The sequence below is a fragment of the Rousettus aegyptiacus genome, unplaced genomic scaffold (genome assembly GCF_014176215.1).
Source record: "Rousettus aegyptiacus isolate mRouAeg1 unplaced genomic scaffold, mRouAeg1.p scaffold_m13_p_8, whole genome shotgun sequence".
Taxonomy (NCBI): domain Eukaryota; kingdom Metazoa; phylum Chordata; class Mammalia; order Chiroptera; family Pteropodidae; genus Rousettus; species Rousettus aegyptiacus.
In genome coordinates, this window is record NW_023416311.1 from 26,562,246 (window position 1) to 26,572,156 (window position 9,911).

Here is a 9,911-nt window from a genome sequence, read left to right on the forward strand (position 1 = left end):
TGGAGGTAGGAAGAAAATATTTCAATTTTGATTTCTAAGAAGAAGTTGAGTTTTAAAAATAACTTAATATTCAGATTGACACTAGTGAACTCACTTTGTCTACTGGTCAGATGGTCCCAGAGCACTTGCAGTATGATGTCCAAAGGAGGCATAGAGGTTCTCAGAGGCCGTACAACAACGTTTTTGCCTGTTTGTTGCTCTCCTATAGGGGATATCTCAGACAGGATCCTGGTGGGAAACAGGTACACTCAGTGGAATTTACTGAGGAGAATTTGATAAAGGTGATTTTACAACAGACTGGGCAGGGTTAAGGGAAACCAATGAGGACAGGCACAGTCTCAGGGGGTGGCAGCAGTTACCACCCCAGGGTGAAGGAGAGGGCCACAGTGCAGGGCGGAGGGGGTGCATAGAGTAGATGTGAAGGGACCATTGGCCTGTGCCTGATTAGCCGACATTATCTAGTTTTAACAAAACTAACCGTCACAGAATGGACTTGTGGCTGCCAAAGATTCCTGAAAAGAAAGCGGGGACCGAAGAGAATGCTAATACTGCAAGACGAGCGAAAAGGTAGAGCTGGCCTTTCCATCCCCAGTTGGAGGTCCTTGTCAGCAACATTTCCAGTGAAACCAGTGACTGGCTTATTAGAGCTGACGTATTCTGCCACATAGCTCATACAAGGTATTAAGTGTTTTTTTAACTGAAAGCAAAAAAGGAATTTTGTATTTTTAATTAATAAAATCATTCAAATATTGTTTATCTCATCTTTAGATAAGATAAATTGTTTTTGCACTGTTATGTGACGAATGTATTTTATTATTTGTATAGTCAAGTATGTATGTAATTTATAAGTGAATAGGTCTACGTGTGCATGTGATAGTGCACAAATCTTAATTTAGGTGCAAGTTAAGAGCTCTGGCTTGGATGTGTTAGGTTTTAGATGCCTATTTGCAATCCAAGAGGCAAATATATCTCAATAATATTTTACTGATGGGATTCATAATAAAAATTTTTTAGACGAGAGGTTGAGAATCCTGTGGGAAAGTCTGGATTACTCTAGGTCAGTCATCAGGATTTGTTCAAACTGGTGCCTGGCTAAACATAAGCTGGCAACAAATGAGAGGCTCTGTGGGGACACTGTCACAGGATGAGCCTAAGACTGTTACTCAAGGCAAAGGCCAGAGCCTGAGGTGTCCTAGCCTGGGTATGAAAAGAGAGAGGACATTATTGGATCCCAGCTGTCAGACACAGTCTGCCTCTCCACTCAGTCATGTGGCTCAGTGACTCCCTCTCCTCTCCTTGAATTGCAGACAAAGGGACCCAGATGTCTACTTGGCATCTGCACTTGGATGACAAATGGGCACCTCAAACTTAATGCATCCGGGCCAGAGCTCTTAATTTGTTCCCAGATTTGCTTCTCCCCGCCCCTCCCTCCCCCCCCCCCGCCAGGTGTTTCTCATCTTGGTAAATGCTACCACCATCATCTAGTGTGGTTCAGGCCCAAACTTGCAGACATCCTCAACTTGTCTCATTCTCCCTACTCCTTGCATCAATTCATCAGCAAATCCTATTGCCTCTCTGCACAACATACATCCAGAATTCCATCACTTCTTCCTTCTCCTTTGTCTAGCTGGGCTTTCAGTGCAACAGCCCCAAGTCTGTTCCCCTGTTACCCTTCGGAACCCCACACATGGGACAAGATATGACATTTCCTTGCTTTCAAATCCAAAGCCCTTACTTTGACCCTTATAGAACCTAGCTCCTGACTACTTCTTTGCACTTATTTCTTCACTCCTTGCTCACTTTTGTTAACCAAGGTTCATCTCTCTGCTGTTCTGATTTCCCAGGCAGGTGCTTATCACAGGGTCTTTGGCCTGAGGTCAGGCATCTCCAACTAGTCCAAGTAACTTAACATTGTCACTCTCTCCTTCCCTGGCTTTTAATCTTTGTAGCAGGGATTCACTTGCTATTAGAATGAATCACTTATTCACTGTATTAGTTTCCTATGGCTGTCATAATAAATTACCACAAACTTGGCCCTTAAAACAACAGAAATTAATTTCTCACAGTTCTGGAGGCCAGAAGTCCCAAATCAGTTTTCCTGAGCCAAAGTCAAGGGCTGCACTTTTTCCAGAGGCTCTAGAGGAGAATCAGTTTCTTTCCTCTTTCAGCTTCTTCTTCTTCTTTTTTTTTTTTTTTAAATTGCAGTAAAGAACACATAATGTAAATTTACCATCTTAGCCATTTTAAGTGTACATTTCAATAGTGTTAAGTATATTTACACTGTTGTGAAACAAATCTCCAAAACTTTTCATCTTGCAAATCTAAAATTCAATATATGTTAAACAACAACTCCCTTCTCCTCCTCTCCCATTTTATGGTAACCACTATTCTACTTTCTGTTTCTATGAATCTGGCTGTTTTAGATGCCACATATAAGTAGAATCATACAATATTTGTCTTGTGACTGGCTTATTTCACATAGTATACTATCCCCTAGGTTCTTCCATGTTTTAGCATCTGACATTTCCTTTTCTTTTAAAGCTGAATAATATTTCATTGTATGTATGTATCACATTTTGTTTATCCATTGTCCATCTGGAGACATTTAGGTTGCTTTCACCTCTTGGCTATTGTGAACAGTGCTGTTAAGAACATTAGTGTGCAAATATTTCTTAGAGACCCTAATTTCAATTCTTTTGGATAAATACCCAGAGGTAGGATTGCTGGATCATATGATAGTTCTATTTTCAAGTTTTTGAGGACCATCCACGCTGTTTTCCACAGCGGCTTCACCATTTTGTGTCCCCACCAATAGCGTACAGTGATTCCGATTTCTCCACATCTTTGTCAATACTTGTTATTTTCTTCTTTTTTGATAGTAACCATTGTAATAGATGTGAGGTAGTATTTCATTGGTTTTGACTTGCATTTCTCTGCTGGTTAGTGATGTTGGACATCTTTTCAATTGTTTGTTGGCCATTTGTATATTATCTGTGGAGATACGTCTATTGAAGTCCTTTGCCCATTTTTTAATCCAGTTATTTGATTTATTGTTGTTGAGTTGTAGGAGTTCTTTATATATTCTGAATATTAACTTTTTATCATGTATATGGTTTACAAATATTTTCTCCAGCTCTGTAGGTTGTCTTTGTACTATGCTGACTGTGTCCTTTGGTGCACAGAACTATTAAGTTTGATATAGTTTCATTTGCCTTTTTTCTTTTGTTGCTTGTGCTGTTTGTGTCATATCTTAAAAATCATCACCAAATCCAATGTCATAAAGACCTCCCTCTGTATTTTTGCTAGGAAACATAGAATTTTCCTAGAGGAAACTTATATTTTTGAGTCTTATGTTTAAATCGTCAATCCATTTTGAGTTAATTTTTGTCTATGGTGTAAGGTAAGGGTTTAACTTCTTTTGCGTGGTAATCAGTTTTCCCAACACCATTTGTCGAAGAGACTGCCCTTTCTTCATTGAGTGTTCCTGCTATCCTTGTCAAAGATCATTTGACCAAATATGTGAAGGTATTTTTCTGGGCTCTCTATTCTATTCCATTGATCTGTCTTTATGTCAATACCAGATTGTTTTTGATTACTGTAGTTTTTAAATATGTTTTGAAATCAGGAAGTGTGAGTCCTCCAACTTTGTTGTTCTTTTTCAAAATTATTTGGCCCTTGAGATTTGGGGATGAATTTTTCTATTTCTGCAAAAGATACCATTGGAATTCTGATGGAGATTGCATTGACTCTGTAGATGGCTTTGGGTATTTTGGACGTTTTAACAATATTAAATCTTTCAATCCATGAATATGGGATCTTTTTATAATTTCTTTCTTTAATTTCTTTCAGCAATATTTCTAGTTTTCAATGTACAAGTCTTTCTCTTCCAGGGTTAAATTTATTCCTAAGACTTTTATTCTTTTTGACATTATTGTAAATGGAATTGTTTTAATATCTTTTCAGATTGTTTGTAAGTATGTAAAAGCACAACTGGTTTATTTTTAATTAATGAATTTCCCAGTTTTTTTGGCAACTGATTTTTGTGTGTGTTAAGTTTGTATCCTGCAACTTTGCTGAATTCATTTATTAGTTCTAACAGGTGTGTGTGTTTATGTGTGTGTGTGTGTGTGTGTGTGTGTGTGTGTGTGTGTGTGTAATCTTTAGGATTTTCTACATATAGGAGCATATTATCCATGAACAGAGATAATTTTATTTATTTCCAGTTTGGATGCCTTTTATTTCTTTTTCTTGCCTGATTGTTTTGTATAGAAATTCTCATACTATGTTGAATAGAAGTGGTAAGAATGGGCATCTTTTTTAAATTCCTGATCTCAGAGGAAAAATTTCAGTTTTTGACCAATGAGTATGATGTTAGCTATGGGCCCGTCTTGTATGGCTTTTATTACGTTGAGGCAGTTTCCTTCTATTTCTAGTTTCTTGAGTGTATTTTATCATGAAAGAGTGTTAAATATTGTCAAATGTTTTTCTGCATCTATTGAGATGATTACATGATTTTTATCCTTCATTCTGTTAATGTGGTGTGTTATATTGGTTGATTTTTAGATGTTGAATCATCTTTGCTTTCCAGGAATAAATCCTACCTGGTCATGGTATATAATCCTTTTAATGTGCTCTTAGTTTACTAGAATTTTATTGAGGATTTTTATCAATATTCATCAGGAATATTGGTCTGTAGTTGTCTTTTAATCAATTGAAATATTTAGCTTGATTGAGGTATAATTGACAAATAAACATTGTCTATTTTAAGTTGTACAATATGTTTTTATATACATATACATTATGAAATGATGATCACAATCTAGCTAATTAACATTTCCATCACCTGAAAGAGTTGGTTTTTGACATAGGTGCTTTTTTTTTTGTAGTGAGAACACTTAAGTTCTGCTCAGAAAATTTTAAGTATATAATACAGTACTATTAACTAGTCGCTGTGTCGTACATTAGATCTCCAGAACTTATAATTGCATAACTGAAACTTTATTCCCTTTGGCCAACATCTCCCTATTTCCCCTACTTCCTAGCATCTGACAACCACCATTCTACTCTCTGCTACTGTGACTTCTACTTCTCTAGATTCCACATGTAAGTAATATGCAATATTTGTCTTTCTGTTTCTGGGTTATTTTACTTAGCCTAATGTCCTTCCAGTTCATCCATGTTGTTGCAAATGGCAGGCTTTTCTTCTCTTTTAAGAATGAATAATATTCTGTTGTACATATACAACGTGTTTCCTTTATCCATTCATCTGTTAATGGATACTTAGATTGTTTCCGTATCTTGGGTGTGGTGAGTAACGCCGCCAGAAACATGGAAGTGCATATATCTCTTTTAGATACTGATTGAATTTTCTTTGTTTGTATAACCAGAAGTGGGAGTTCTGTATCATGAGGTAGTTATGTTTTTAATTTTTTGAGACACCGCCACACTGTTTTCCATAGTAGCTGTTCTAATTTACATTCCCACCATCAGTGTCCAAGGGTTCCCTTTTCTTCACATCTTCTCCAACACATGTTACCTCTTGTTTTTCCAAAATAGCCATTCTGACAGGTGTGGGGTGATATCATTGTGGTATTGATTTGTATTTGCATTACCTGGTGAGTGGTGATGTTGAGTACCTTTTCATGTGCCTTTTGGCTATTTGTATGTCTTCTGAGAAAAGTCTATTCATGTTCTTTGCTTATTTTAAAAGCAGGGTATATGTTTTTTGTTTTGTTTTGTTTTGCTATTAGTTGTCTCTTCTATGTTTTAAATATAAGCCAGGATCAAGTGTATCGTTTGGAAATATTTTCTTCCATTTCATAGATTTTCTCTTTACTGTGTTCATTGTTTCTTTTGCTGTACAGAAGCTTTTGTTTGATGCACTATCACTTGTCTATTTTTACTTTTATTGTCTGTGCTTGTGGGGTCATATTCAAAAAAATTATTGCTTTGACCAATGCCAAAAAGCTTTTTCCTATGTTTTCTTCTAGTAGTTTTACAGTTTCAGGTCTTCTGTTTGTCTTTATTACATTTTAAGTTGACTTGTGCATATGATGTGAGATAAGGATCCAATTTCATTTTTCTGCATCTGAATGTCCGACATCCATTTTTTTCCAACACCAGTTATTGAAAAGACTGTCCTTACTCCATTGTGTGTTTTTTGGACCTTTGTTAAAGATTAGTTGATTATAAATGCATAGATTTATTTCTGGGCTCTCTATTCTGTTCCACTGGTCTATGTGTCTGTTTTTATTACTGTAGCTTTCTAATATATTTCGAAATCAGAAAGTATGATGTCTCCAGCTTTGTTCTTCCTGCTCAAGATTGCTTTGGCTATTTGGGGTCTTTTGTGGTTCCACATGAGTCTTAGAGCTGTTTCTATAAGGAAACGTGGGCTGAAGACCTTTTATTTTGCCATCTTGCCGATGTCGCATCTCTGTAGTTTTCTTTTCTTATAGTGTCTTTGCCTTTGGTATCAGGGTAATAATGCTGGCCTCTTAGAATGAACACGGAAGCGTTCTCTCCTCTTTGATTTTTTGGAAGAGTTTCAGGAGGATTGGTGTTAATTCTTCTTGAAATATTTGGTAGACCTCACCAGTGAAGATGTCCGGGCCCAGCTTTTCTTTATTGGGAAATTTTTTACTTCTGCTTTAACTTTCTTACTCGTTATTGGTCTATTCAGATTTTCTATTTCTTCATGATTCAGTCTTGGTATGTTGTATGATTTTAGGAATTTATCAATTTCTTGTAGATTATCCAGTTTGTTGGCATACAGTTCTTTCAGCTTCTTATTAGAATACATGTGATTGCATTTAGGGCCCATCCTGATAATATAGGATAATCTCCCCCAACCCAAGATTCTTAATCACATATGGGCTGAATTGTCTCCCACCCCAATTCATATATTGAAGTCCTAATCCCAGCATAATGTGATTGTGTTTAGAGATAGAGTCTTTAAAGAGTCAATTAGTTTAAAATGAGGTTATTAAGGTAGGCCCTAATCCAATAGAACTGATGTCTTTCTCAGAGGGACACAAAGATGCACAGAGGGAAGACAATATGAAGATGCAGGAAGAAGATAGCCATCTACAAGCCAAGGAGGGAGACCTCAGAAGGAACCAACCCTGCCTGCAACTTGATTTGGACTTCTAGCCTTCAGAACAACGTGCAAATAGATATCTGTTGTTAAAGCTGCCCAGTCTGTGGTACTTTGTTATAGCAGCCCAAGCAGATAAATACAGTAATATTTATAAGGCTCTAGTAATTAGGAACTGTGTATCTTTGGAGTTATTATCAGCTTAGCACATTTGCTTACTATCTCTCTACCAGTGTATGTAAATAATGAAAGCAGGGAGTTTATTGATTTTGTTTTAAAACAGTGTCTGTCTTCAGGGAGTTTACATTCTGATATACAAAGTCAGACAATAAACAGAGAAGGAAACTCTATGGTGCCACACAGGTGCTCTGGAGAAAAAGAAGGCAGTGGCAGGTGAGAGAGTGCTGCATGGGAGAGGGTACAGTTTGCTATTTTAGAAGGTGGGTAGGGAATGACTTCTTGAGAGGGTGACATTTGAATCAGGACCTGAAGGAGTTGAGGAACCCATGTTGACAGCTGAGGGAAGAGCATTCTGAACAGGAGAGAGCAGACATGGAGGCCTGCTGTGAGCAGTAGGGGGAGAGGGGCAGAGGCTGCTGCCTATATGATGAAAGAGAGGGTCCCTGGATGGCCTGGCTGTGGGCTGAATAGCAGGATGTGAGGTCAGAATAGCTAGTGCAACTCAGGTAGGGGCTTCAAAGGCCTCTGGCTTTGACCCTGAGTGAGATGAGTACAGTATTTTGAGCAGACGCATGACCTGAGCTGACTTATGTATTAAGAGGATTGTTTTGGCTGCTGCATAGAGAGAAGGTTGAAGAGGGGCCAGGGCAAAATTGGGCAGCCCAGTTAGGAAGCTGTCAGTAATCCAGGCACTAGCTGCTGGCAGACCAGGGCATGGCCCCTGGAGGTTGTGAGAAGTGGCTAGACTCTGGATATCTTCTGAAGGTAGCACTGCAGGATTTTGCTGGTGCATCTGCTCTGAGGAGTGAGAGGAGAGGAGTCAGAGGTGGCTCCAAGCCACCAGCCTGATCCACTGGAGCTACCATTTACTGAGATGGAAAAGGTGGGAAGGAGAGCATGTCTTTTGAGGATGGGGGGAACTGTGCTTTTCAGGGATGCTTATAAAACTTCCAGGTAGAGATATTAAGAATTAGCTTTGGATGTGCAAGTCTGCAGCTCAGGGAAGAGGCCTACGCTAGAGGTATTTGGGAGATGCTAGTGCATAGGTGGTATTCGAAGCCATGAACCATGCGAAACCAAAGCAAGGAGGCCCCCGGCTGGGGCCGGCCAATTTTTAGAGGCCAGAGAGCTAAAGAGGTACCAGCAAGGGATATTTTTGTTGAACAAATCAATGAATGATTGCATCTCCTTTGCCACTACTCTTGGGAAGGCTATTGCTTCTCACTTACTGTTACAGCAACTCCCTTTGGGCCTCGGTGAACCCACCCCTGCCACCTTCAGATCTTTCCTCCATCTTTCCTTAGCTCTACCTGGTCCCACCAGACACTCATGCTGTCCTGCCTGCCCTCTAGTGCTTTGCATGGGCTGCTCTCCCTGGCCCAAAGGCACGACATCCTTCCTGCTCCAGTCTTTGCTTGACAAATTGCTTTTTGTGCCCTACTATCCTCTAGAAAGCTATCCCTGAATATCCTCCCACCCTCTTTCTCTTTCCATCCCAACTCCTGGCACTGTGAGGGTCCTCGTAAACAAATGTAAGATACTCCAGTCTGCCTAGCAAATTCTACACACACTCCCAACAAACAGCTCCCTTGCCATACTTCTGGCTTAGGGGTGGGGTCCTTCCTCAGGAGGTCGGATGCAGGCACGAGGCCATATGGGCCATGGAAGTGGACTTGATGGTTTAGGAAGGGATTTTCAGAATCTGGTACCCAGAGTGTAGTTTAGAAGGGAATTGTAGGTATGTTCTCAGGCCCTGTGGATTTCTAGCCCTAAAGGGAGGAGGATGTCCCTGGGAATGGGTGCATCTAAGGGTGGTACTGAGTCTCCCAGTGCCACCTGCAAGATGACATTTGTTACATTCTGTAAAGAAGTTAAGTGGTGCCTTACATGGCCATGTGTTTGAGAGAGCCTTCCTTAGAGTGGACGTTTCAGAGGGAAATATGTCTTTTGGTTTTCTTAGGAGGGACCATTTCCCCCTTTCTGCATGGCTATTCACCAAGGCCAAGGGTTTGGTCTGGAGAACAGTTGATTTTGTTTCCTCTACCCCCCTAGCTGCACCCTCAGGGCTTGGAGGCCACCCACGAGACTCCGTGCTCAAGGTCTTGGTCCTATGGGGCGAGGGTTGGAAAAGGTATGGCTGTGCAGGTGAGGGCCACTATAGGAGACCCACCATGGGTGAGTGTATGTGGGGCTGGCTGCCCCACTTCTCCTACAAAGTGGCTTTTATTGTTAAAGGACAAGCTGAATTTGGAGAAGGATCATAAGCCAGAAGCCAACAGTAGGGTATTCTGGTAAGCAGCTTCCCCAAATACACCTTGAATATTGGAGGTTTCCCAAGGTTGAGCCCTGTTCCCTACCTGGGCCAGGAGCTGAAGGCAGATGAAAGATTACAAAGGAGGCCAAGACACAGTTTCCTTTAAAAAGTTTTCATTTATTAGTCTTTTCTGAAGCAGTTAATTCTCTTTTCTTATTAAAAAAATGTGTGTTTCATCCAGAGTTATACCAAAGTGATTAAAATGAATTTTCTACTGGGAATATAGCTTCCCAAATCAGAAAAAAAAAAAAATTCTTTTTCAATTAACCACAAAAATAAAACCAAGAGAGAACATCAACAATCAAAAATAATCCCCAAATA